Here is an 11745-nt window from a genome sequence, read left to right on the forward strand (position 1 = left end):
AATTTATAAACAATCAAGCAACAAGAAAAATACAAAAAACACTAGAGATTGGCATGAGTTCACCTGTTTCTTTTAAAGCGCTGGTTGGTGAAGAATTGTTTGCACTTAATTGTATGACTGTCAGTTGCGGTACTGAAGCGGAAGATGTAGTTTGGTGCTTGTATCTATTTTATTCCGACAAAACAAACTAAACAGAAAGAAAATTAAAAAGATAAAAAATAAAAAACATTGGTGCTAAACACCGGATTTGGCCGAGGGAAAAACCCAAGGGGAAAAAGTGCCCTGGCTTCTAGTTCTTATTAAGAGAGTACAAGTGCTAGTCTTGTACTGGGGGTGGATGTATGTCTGCATTCTCATGTGGGTGGACATCAATAGCTTCAGGATGTAAAGATAACCCAGAACGTAATCCTACCCATGGAGAAGATGGCAAGAGAAGAAGTGCATCTTCACTAACATATGGTATGGGCATAGTAGGAAGGCTAAAGAGGCACCTATGGTTTTGAAACCGTTCTAAAGACTCACTCACATTGAGCCAAAACTGACATGTAGATTCATGGGGAAGAAGAACCTGCAAAATGGGAGGGGTTAGCAAACGAAGGGTGTCTTCCTGCCATGTTTGAGCTCTTTCCTCTTCTGGGAGTCTTTGTTGGTTGGGTCCACGTTGCGGCCTCATAATTGCCCAGAGATTATGTCGTTGAGGTGTGACCTCCATGATCTGCTGCATCATACCAGTGCCATAGCGACGGAAGTATGTGCGACACTGCCAACATATATGGAAAGCATTCCCCAATACCATACGAGCACAGTCGCGGCAGTGTGGAAACGGATGATGTTGCTGGTAGTATAACTCCACAAATTGTCTTCCACAGCAATCCTCACCCACTGGGGCATAAAAATATCGAGAGTGCATCTGAAAAGGTGTAATGCTGTAGCCCCCTTGATGGTCAGGGTGAGTGCTATCTAGGTCCAAAGATGGACTGCATGTGTCCAGCCAAGTCTCCATTTGGTTATTCTACACAACACATAAGGGAGTGTTCAGATTTTTTTATTTAATGCAAGTTGAACGAAGCATGACGGAAATAGAGCTAATAGATTCGATAGATGAATTGCCAAAAAGTAGCTTTTGTAGCATGATAGCTCTTTCAAGAATGAGTTTGTTTTTGGATGTAACATTATGCAAATTGTTTGTGGGGTGTTGACGTATGGCACAGGTTCCTTTTTGTTGGACTCTTTTTGGTACCCCTTTTAGAGTACGTGCAAGAGATTGAAGTTTAGTCGGAGGTGAGATTTGAGCGATAGGCATAGGAAATGCATTGGGACAAATAGGAGGAGGTGTGAATGTAGATGTTTGAATACTTCTAAGCTTTGGCAACCATATGGCAGCTGTGTTCTTGCCATCCCATTGGGCTTTCAAAATTTTCTTGGGTCTTCAGAGTGCCCAACTCTAACACATATGCCTGTAGTCTTATGGTGGCTGGTAATGTAGTTTGATTAGGGAAAGAGTAGAATACCGATGACATTCCAAATAGTTGGAGTTGTAGGAAGACCGCTCTTTCTTTGATAGTCAGGGAGTCTACTTGTGTAGGAGCCTGATTGAAAGTTGTCGGCTTTGTAAGACAAACTTTGACATTGCTTGTGTTTTGAGGAATAGACTCTGAACTTGATTCAGTTGCAATATCCTCCTTTTGATGTGTTGCCTCTGAGATAGAAATGAGTAAAGGTACCCACTTGCCTTTTTCTTCCCATGTCAGTTTGGAGTATCCCTCCCTGTTCGAGACCTTCTGATGATGTCAGATTGACGCGTCAGCTTGTGTTTCCACCTGGACTCTTTCAGGCTTGGTAAGGCGTGGTTTCCAGTATTGATTTGGTTTCTGTAAGTGAGGTGGTATTGACTGCTTTTGTTCTTGAGTAGATTCAGGAACATAATTATGTTTTGTTGCAGTAGTCCCTGCATTCTTCTTTGGTAGCCACAGCCTTGTGCTTGCAGAACCTTCTTTGGGATCCACCGTTGTTGAGTGGTCTTGTTGGGGATGGAACTGTTGGCTTTGGTGAACCTCCTCTTTAGCTTTATATTCCTTGGATGTTCCTTGGCGGCATTGGGTCTTGGCTTGCGAGCTGTTTTAGGTAACCAGATTTGAATTCTAAGTGCTTCCCCCTTCCGTAGCCTTGTGCATATAAGAGAGATGTTGGCACATGCCATCCTTGAGTATTGTCATTGTCATTATTCACCCAAATCATTAGATCTTTTGAGGATGTCTCTATCACAGTAGGGATGGTTTTCACCTTTTGAAAAGATGGGAGTGCCGAAGCACTTGATCCTGTAAGGTGAGTAGAATTTACCAACAAGGTGTATTGTCGTGAGTTCCAGTCTATATCGCATCTGGTGTGGTTCTAATCCATGATCTGCCTAGAACAACATCCACCACTGCTTGGCTCTTGTTAGCAACATAAAAAGTCACGTGCATAGATTGATCCTGAATGGACATATTAATATAGCACTTGCCTAGGGCTGGGGTTTCATCACTAGAGAAACTCTGGAAGTTCAATGATGCATTGGTGAGCAAAGGTTGGCCTAATGATGTCCACGCTTCATAAGACAAAACATTGCAGCAGTCGGCTCCCGAATCTATAAGCGCAGACGCTGCAAAGATTGCTCTTTGAGTAGGGATCCTTACTTCAATATGAAAGGGATCTACAAAGTCTTCATCATCATTCAAGTCGATGGCCATGATAGCTGCCTTGCGGCGCTCTCGTGCTAGTGCTACTCTAGCCTTAGCTTCTTCTTTTGCTTGACTTTGTAACAAAGCTTGAGCTTTTTTACATGTCTGACTAGCATGTATGCGTATCAGCATATCATCTGTTAGAGGTTCTTCATAGCACTTCAAGCAGCTACCATTGATGAAGTTAGTCATTGGCTCTCCATCTAAGGTTTCCAACCTTACTGCACCACTCTTCGCACTAAGCTCGTTGATCACAAATGGAACAAGTCCTCGCATTTTCAGCTTGCGTTTTTGTTTCTTCAATGTGTAAAGCAACACTAGATCACCTCTCCTGAAGCGACCTTTCTTCACATGCGTATCATGCCAACACTTTTGGCGTCGTTTTTCAGCATACATGCCAATGACTGCCAATAGTCTGTCTTCATCTAGCCTCTCCAATTCATCGATCCGTGTAGAGAATTCATAATCCGTCCACTCAAGTTGTTTTGCAACTCGAAGTGTAGATACAATAAATTCTATCGGAAGGATAGCGTCCAATCCAAAAACTAGATTGAAAGGTGTCGTGCCTGTGGGACGTTTTGTAAGCAATTCGGTAAGCCCATAGAACTGAGTGAAGTTTCTGTTCCCAATCTGTTCTATGTCCCTCAACAATCTTTCTAAGCGCAGTGCAAAGAGTCTTGTTTGTGCTCTCAGTTTGACCATTTGCTTGCGGGTGATAAGGCGCTGACCTCTTATGGATGACCATAAAGTCTTCCAAAAGAAAGGTAATCACTTCATTGATAAAATGCACACCTTGGTCACTCACAATCTCAATAGGTAAACTATAGCGTGTAAACACATGTTCGTATAAAAACTTTGCAGTGGTCCTAGCATCGTTTTTTACTGTGGCTTTTGCTTCTACCCACTTCGTAAGATAATTTGTGGCTACAATGATATACTCAGCATGTGTATGGCGTGCTGGTGGTTTAATCGGTCCCACAAAATCAATTCCCCATTTGGCAAAAAGCTCTAACCCCCATAATTGGTCTCAATGGCATGTCCTCATACTTGGTAGGAGGTTTGGCTCTTTGACATTGATCACATTGTTTGACATACTCTGTTGCATCATGAAAAAGCATAGGCCACCATAGTCCTGACCATAGTATAAGTTTGGCAGTTGTTTCTCCATAGAAATGTCCACCCCCAACTTTTGAATGTGCATGAGTCAATACACTAAGTTAGTCACTCTCACAAACACAAGTTCGTAGGTTTCCATCTTTGCCCCTTTTGTACAGCTGGCCTTCAATAATCTGAAAACTCGCTGCTTCTACCTCTATGGCTCTCTTTCTATGCCTAGGCATCTTATCATCCGTATGACCCTGCGTCAAATACTTCACAATGTACGAACTCCAATTGGGTGTTGTTGAAATATGAAATAGAGTCACATGAGGAATGGGTTTCCTTTGTTGACAAATTTTACAATTCCGTACGTACTCTTCTGTATCAGCATGAAGTGTTGGCCACCAATATCCTTCCCACATAACTCTTTTAACCGTATCCTTTCCTCCAGAGACGTGTCTGCCTCCTAAGCTCACGTGGACATATGAGATAATCTCATCATATTGATCAGGGTCAGGGCATAGATGAAGTATTCCATCTTTTCCTAATTTATACAATCGTCCAGAAAGAAGCATATAAGGAGCACAATGCTCTAATGTCATTATCTTTTCATTGGTGGGACTAATGGGATTAACAAATCCTGTCGTTAAAACTTGAATGATGGGTTCTGCCCATCTTGGTGTTATCTCAACCAAGAATAGAGTAGCGTTAGGAATATCATCATCTATACCAAGGGGTGCTTCTCTCGAAGTTATCCTGGAAAGATGATCAGCCCGCTGATGCATTTTTTCCTTCTTTACTGCTACTTCAAATTCAAATTCAAGTAGAATAACAAACCAGCATACAATCCTTCCGGTTGCACATGGCTTGTTCACAAGGTAAAGTAAAGCTTGATGATCTACGAAGAATGTAAATTTGTTGGCCAAAAGGTAATGCCGAAACTTCTTCACAGCATAGATCATAGCTAAGCCTTCTCTTTTCGTGGTGGTGTAATTCTTTTCAGCACTATTCAACTGGCGGCTAGCATATGAGACTGGAAAGTCCATTTTGTTCTTGCCTGGTTGAGCTAAAATACAACCAATTGCAAAAGCCGAAGCATCTATATGTACGTGGAATAAATTATACCCATCCGGCGACCTGAGAATAGGTGCCATCACTACTGCTTTCTTCAGCTTTTCAAAGGCTTCTTCACAATCCTCTGTCCATTCAAATACAGCAAGGAGTGCGTACAATGGCTGTGCTATTTCAGCGTACATGTAGATAAATCTACGATAGTAGCCGCAATGACCCATGAAAACTTGTATCCCTTTTGCATTGTAATGTCTAGGTAGCTCAACAATAACAGCTATCTTTTTCGCATCCGTGGATATACCATTCCTAGACACGATGTGGCCTAGAATCTTCCCTTGCCTAACCATAAACTTGCATTTATCAAGGTTAAGGCATATGCGATACACTCTGCATTTCTCAAAGATTTTTTTGAGATGCTCTATGTGTTCTTCTCTGTTTATGGAATGCACACACAAGTCATCCATGAATATTTCAAGAAATAATCGTAGGTATTCTTTGAACGCATGGCTCATCAACCTCTGAAAGGTGGCTGGAGCGTTAGTCAAACCAAAAGGCATGACTCTATATGCAAACCCCATTCTGTAGTAGCAAATGCGGTTTTGTGTTGATCCTTGGGATCAATAGATACCTGGTTGTAGCTCAAAAATCCATCAAGAAAACTGTATGCCTTCTTACCAGCTACCCTCTCCAATACATGATCAGTGAGTGGAAGTGGATAGTCAGTAGAGCAGCATTTACTTTCTTTAGATTGACACATACTCGTAGTTTTCCATTCTTCTTAGGTACTACCACAATCGGTGAAACCCATTCTGTATGTTCAATCTCATAAATAAATTCAGCCGCTAACAACTTGTCAATCTCTTCTTTGATCTTTTTGGCAAAATTATCGTTATATGTGTAAGGACGCTGCTTGGACGGCTTGGCATCCTCTCGCATGGGAATTGTATGTTGGCAGATCTTTGGATCTACCTCCTTAAGGTCTTTGTAACTCCAAGCAAATATATCTCGATACTCTCTCAGAGTAGAGATTAGCAATTCTTCCTCCGCTTGGGTTAAGTCTATGGCAATCCACACGTTACATGGCTCTTCGCTTGGTTCTGCCAAGTCTATTTTCTTGGCATCCTCAGGGCCATCATAGGAAACTCTTGGTTCCTCAGGTTTCTGTCGAATAGGTTGTTGTAAGACTATTTTCCGATCTTGTATGGTGAATTTCTTGAAGTTTGAGAGGATATTTGTGGTATCCTCTTCTTCCTTTGAGTCATCACTCATGGAAGACCATGTTTAGCATTCTCTTCCTTTCTCGCACTAGAGCTTTACGCTCCACTCTCGTCATGGTGCTTTGTTCAGTCTTGACTGAATGCACTGAAGCCTTGACTGAATGCACTGAAGCCTTAGATTTTAGCTTCGGTTTCCTTTTCCTCTTCTTCTTTGGGTTGTCACTCTCCTTCTCGTTTAGCTTTTGCACTAATTGAAAGCCGTATCTCCATTTCATCTCGTCTTTGATGCAATCATCAGCTCCCAAGTAGTACAAGTACTCGTTCTTACCTACAAAGGTTGGAGGTGGAATAAAGTCTTCTTTATCCACATCTTCTCTTTCTTTTTGTTGTTGTTGTCTCTTTTCCTTGACTTTCTATTTGCGAAACTTCCGGTGACTCTTGCAAAACTTACCTTTCGGTTTGTCACTAGGAATACTCAGCAAGACCTCTCTGCCCTTTAACAACAATCTTATCTTCTCTAACTCTGATTCAGGGACTATGGCATCGTCATCAGAATCCTTCCCATCAAAGGATTCTAAGCATCTATCCTCATCTCCTTCATCAGCTGAGCTGTACTCAAGAGGGGATACTTCCTCTATAGATACCATATCTCCTAGAAATAATGATTTGTTTGCTTCATACCTAGGGGCTTCTTGAGGTTCCTCTGCATAGATCGGTCTTCGCATTCTTACAGAAATAATGTCATACCCGTCTGGATCACAGAACTGTGTTTGCCTTGGCAATGCACAAGTGTCTATGGTAGCTAAAACATGGTTCCATTCTAAGGGATCTATCAAGTTCTCAGGAAAAGGTATAGGGATATACGCCTCATCCGTCACACTTCTGTCTATGGTAACATTTCTAGGTTGCAAGTCTTGACAAGATGCTCCACAGATCCATAGATCAGCTCTTCCTTTAGACATAGTTTCTCCCGATGCTTCTGAAGAAGCGGAATCAAACTCATCCACAGGACAGTGCGTCACATCTCGATAAGCATGGTTTTTCAGATTCACCCTCGTGGTAGTTATATTCTCATGTCTAAGGTACAAGTAATTGTAACCCCAGTCTTGAATCATTTTGAATTGGCGCATGAATGGCCTTCCTAGGATCACTTCGTAATTTGTGTTCTTGCCAAAGTCTACGATAGCAAAGGTATGTCCGTACTCAATGCCACATGGCTTGACTATAACGTTCTCAAGCAATCCTATGGGACTCTCTAGATTTCCGTCTGCCAATTGCAAACTCATCCTTGTACTTCTAATTGCAGGATTTCCCCACATTTCCCATATAGTTTTTGTTGCTATACTCACCCCTTCTCCGCTATCTAGAATAGCTATAGATTCAATCTTGTTGATCTCCACAGGAAGCGTAGTATTTCCTTCATCGTCCTCACAATGCTTGCCAACTTTGTTCACAGGAATCGGAATTGTTTGCTTAAGCATTATCTCAGAAGCCTTTGCCTTTAACAACTCCTTAACTTGGATGTTCTGGTTCCACAATCCTTGCTCAGTTAATTGTGTAGCCACTTCTCCCCACAATCTTGGCCTAAGCTTTAAGAACTCTATGAGTGGAATGGTGCACGTAACTGGTGCCGACATTAAAGCTTGCAAACTCCCTATGTCTCGTTCCTGATGAGGTTGTCGTGTCATTGATGGTACTCGCATGATTTAGCTATGTGCTTCGTACAGTCCTAAATATGAGGGCAGTGTCTTGCAAGTGATCTTGTTGCTTCGAGCTGAGACAACAGTCTGAGCATCATCTGGTAGAGATAAAGCATCAAATTCTTGAACCCTTTGATTCGAGAATTCTACTATAGAAAACGGTGTGACTTGTCAGAAGATGCTAGATCCTCAACTTGTTTTTGCACCGCTTCCCACATCTCCCTTGCTACTCTCTATTTCAAAAATTTCATCTCCAAAATCCGCGGTAGTCAATGGTTTTGACTCGTCTGCATTGGTATGAGGTAAATCATCTCCTTCAGGCATTTCTGGGAAATGTAGAGATACAACTTCACTTCCCTTTTCCATGCTTGGCGTGGCTTTTGGTATCATCTCTAAGTTAGGCTTCAGAGAAGTAGGTCCTCTTGCGTACATAGGTGGTAGGCCATCTATTAGAGTCTGAGTATTCCTAATCAACTGCTTATGGATAGCCAAGTTGATTGTCTCTTCACGAGGGTTGGGATATTCTTACAGCTTCTTAGGTAGCTCGGTCAGAGCTGTGATCCTACTATTATAGGCTTGAAGTGCTGCATCTAAAGGCTCGTACACCTTGTCCACAAGGACTGATCCTCCTGAGCTTTCCTCAGACTCGGATGCTTTTCACTTTTGCTCATTTTGAGTTTTCTCTCCTATTTGTTTTGTTTTCAACATTCCTTCTAGCTCTTTTGGGATAGAGTTTCCTCCATCAGAGCTCGTCTGCTCCTTCGACTTCTTACTCCCCTTGCTGCGTGGTTTACGTCGAGTTGATTTCTTTCTCTCTTTTCCATCTTTGGATAGAACCTTAATCTCAGAGGGTTTCTCAACAACCTCTTTGACATTCTTTTGCACTTGGGCTCTAGTCACTACTCTTAGCGACACTAGTTCGTTCTCCTCCTCAGATGTCGTGGGTGATGGAATCACTTCAACATAGTTGAGGGGCGCTTTAGCTTTTTGTGCTGCCGGATCCGCAGGCTTCAACAAGCAATCCTTTGGTAGATGGTCAATGCTACACCCTTGGCAAAGCCTCTCTATAGGTGGAAACGTAGATGTTGTGCCTATGTTAGCTAAGAGGGGTCCTTTCTTGTTTGGACATTCTCTCACCCAATGTGGTCCACCACATTCGTAGCATGGTCCTGTTTGTTGCGTAGGGTATAGTCTCTTTGTAGGATATGGTCATGGATAACCTTGAGTCTTGGTTGGCTGAGATCCTATAAGCATCAAAGATCTTGGGTCTCCATTAAAGTCATGAACTAGGCTTGGTCCGGTTGGGTTCTCAAAGTAGGGTTCGACAAGAAGATGCTCCATTTCGATGTAGTATGGTTGAGAGCTAACCATCTCCATTCCTAATTCAGGATTCTCATATTCCACATATCTAAAGGAAGCTCTACCGCCAGGTGGAGGAGGTTGAGCTCCTAGCACCGGCCGTGCTTGCTCTTGAGCAACTAAGGTTCTCTCATGGTTCACAACTTGCTGTCTAGGTGCAGAGTTGGCTGCTTGTTCCCTTTGTATCCTTGCAATGTGATTGTAGTCCGAAGTCACATGTGTGTAGTTCCATTTACAAAGCTTGCACCACTTCTTTGTTGGTTGACTGCCAACCAATGGTGAGAAGGTTGGGCACTGCTCGATTTTATGGCTACCTCCACATCCTCCACAGACATAAGGGCCTGTAGGTATAGTATGCATGTATGATGGTTGGGGTCGATAGGAAGGTCTGTAGTATTGCCCCATCTTTTTCAATACTATCTCAGCAATCTGATTTGGATTAACTAATGGCACACTAGAGTCAGAGCCCTTCCCAGAGCTACATTTATCATCCGGATGACTATCTTGGTTTCCTATGCCAGTCATGTCAAAGTTGTCATCGTAATCCATGGCATCCATGCAACACTCACATTGAAGATGACATGCTTCTTTGCGTACAAGTGAGCGTGAAGCGTCTTGTTTCGTAAGCCTTCTAGGAAGATAGAAATTAATCTTCCTTGGCTTGGCTTCTCATCGTCAGGGCATCGATTGATGTATTGGTTTAGCCTATTTACACAATCTCGCATAGATTCTTGATCTTTTTGCTTAAAAGCGTAAATTTGAGCTACCGCATTGTGCTTAATTCCCATTTTTGAAAACGCAGCTATAAAGCTCTTTTCTAGCCCATCGAAAGATCGCTTTGCCTCAGGCTCTAAAGTCTGAAACCATGATAAAGACTTACTCTCTAGCGTCAAGCCAAATCCTTCGATTTATGTATGCGTATCCGTGACTTGCTCCGCATGTATAGCTTGCTTAAAAGCTGCTATATGGTCATATGGGTCTCTGGATCTATCATACTTCTTGACAAGCTTTTGCAGTGCAGATGGTCTCACTTTTCTAGAATATTCATCATCATGTCTCCTATATAAGTCTCGGCCTCTAACTCTAGGCTCTTCAAATGTCAGTTCTCTTGGTCTATGGGGTTCTCTTGGAGGTACATATCTACTTGCTCGTGGTCCTTTTGCTCCCCTAGATTTTCTAATAGCCCCGAGTCTCCTCGTAGGATCAATCGTTGGAAAGACTGGTCCTTTAGCAGCAGTTGTTCGCATGGAAGGTGCTGGTCGAGCCACACTTGGGGTTCTAGCCCATGGTGGTGCTAGTGTTTCTCCTCGAAAGGTAGATTCATCTGGACGTGCCGTGCCTAAGGTAGACACCTCAGTGAAAAGGGGTCTTCCTTTCCATGTCATTGCCCTAACCTCTGGCCATTCAAGGGTTCTAAAGTCATTCCCCCATCTATCATGAACACGCTTAGTGAAACCTTCTAGATGCTCTACAGTTATTGTATGCGTGACTAGAAGCTCTAAGCTTGGGTGCTTAGTGGTTGCATAGTAGGTTTCTACCACATCCCTATACACCTCTTTAATTGGGTCGTCTTGATAGATTTTAACTCTTGGAATTTCTTTTACTATGTCCCATGGGTTTTTCTTGGTCTCTTTTTCTTTTCCCGTTCTTTCTCTATCCTCCCAATTCCTGTCAGAAAACAATTCTTCAAGTAAAGAAATGGGTGTACCAGGTCTGCGCGATGTTCCTGGCACATTTGGGTCCGATGGAAGCTCCTTCTTCTGCTTTGCTTGAGCGCTAGGTTGAAGTACACCCAAAGCATCCACTTGTCCAGATTTTTGGTGACCTCGTAGCGTACGCCATTTCTACCCATGTACATATCGTCTTGATAGTTTACCCATGGTGTTGGTTCAAACGCAGAATGAATGTCTGCAATTTTAACAACAAACCGGCTCATTGGATCTTTGTAGATCTCACCACCATGCGCATTTGTATACAAGAAATGGAGTCTCATGTTGTCAATCAACTCCCCATCTGGGATTTCAAATGGATTAGCAGAATCTGCCATACCAATGGGTGTGGATGGTCTATTCATGCCAAATGACTCGTTTATGTCCATTGAAATATCACTCTCGGTTCTTGAGAGGCTCTCTGTTTGAGACTCCGAAGATGTCTCGAGAATGCTCTCTAAGTTTCCAACAACCGATTGAGTGCCGCTCCCTTGAGTGGTTACCCTAGATGGTGCACTAGTGTTACGTCCCCCTAGTATTGTTCCCGAGTGTAGATGCATACGCTATTTTTAGCGCGTTGTCGTGTCCAGTTTTTGAAATTATATATATATAAACCCTACCTAACCACTAAATGCAACTAACATGAATATATGTGTAACTATCTATATATTTTTTAATTTTTTTAATTTTTTTATGTTTTAATTTTTACTAATTACACAAAAATACTAATTATGCAGATTACACTAATTATGCAAAAAATTACAAAAATTTAAAAAAATACAAAATATGCAAAAAATGTGGACTCCTAAGAAAACACATAATTTATAAATTTTTTAATTATTTTTAATTATTTTTATTGTTTTTTTATTTA

Source organism: Cibotium barometz, chromosome 2, assembly GCF_041138505.1.
Source record: "Cibotium barometz isolate CiBa-2024 chromosome 2, ASM4113850v1, whole genome shotgun sequence".
In the NCBI taxonomy this organism is placed as follows: Eukaryota; Viridiplantae; Streptophyta; class Polypodiopsida; order Cyatheales; family Cibotiaceae; genus Cibotium; species Cibotium barometz.